At 27.3% G+C, this 282-nt stretch overlaps 1 protein-coding gene across 1 annotated transcript in view; it reads left to right on the top strand.

Annotated features, from left to right (window-relative positions):
- LOC119581623 (probable low-specificity L-threonine aldolase 2) overlaps nt 1-282 on the top strand; it is a 10,973-nt gene that overhangs the window by 2,753 nt on the left and 7,938 nt on the right. The gene's annotated exons all lie outside the window — the stretch shown is intronic.

Here is a 282-nt window from a genome sequence, read left to right as displayed (position 1 = left end):
ACGTTATATACGTGTATCAGAATGTAGCAGTATAAAATTTTGATATATATTCGTGTCTATTTATTTAAAAAACGATGTAGTATACGTATTTCCTAGTGTGAATATCACATCACTGTAAGTACATCTGTACTGAATCTTTCTCCTTTCTCTACTTCCATTTAATTAATATTTGCATAGTACATTAACCTTTCTCTACTTACATCCGTATTTATATCGACATATATAGTTTTCTTCGTCATATAATTATCACATTCCCTTCATCATTTTTTTAAATTTAATTCC

The sequence above is a fragment of the Penaeus monodon genome, chromosome 15, assembly GCF_015228065.2.
Source record: "Penaeus monodon isolate SGIC_2016 chromosome 15, NSTDA_Pmon_1, whole genome shotgun sequence".
NCBI classification, from domain to species: Eukaryota; Metazoa; Arthropoda; class Malacostraca; order Decapoda; family Penaeidae; genus Penaeus; species Penaeus monodon.
The sequence above is the reverse complement of the archived record's forward strand: the minus strand, read 5'-3'. Positions and strand labels throughout refer to the sequence as shown.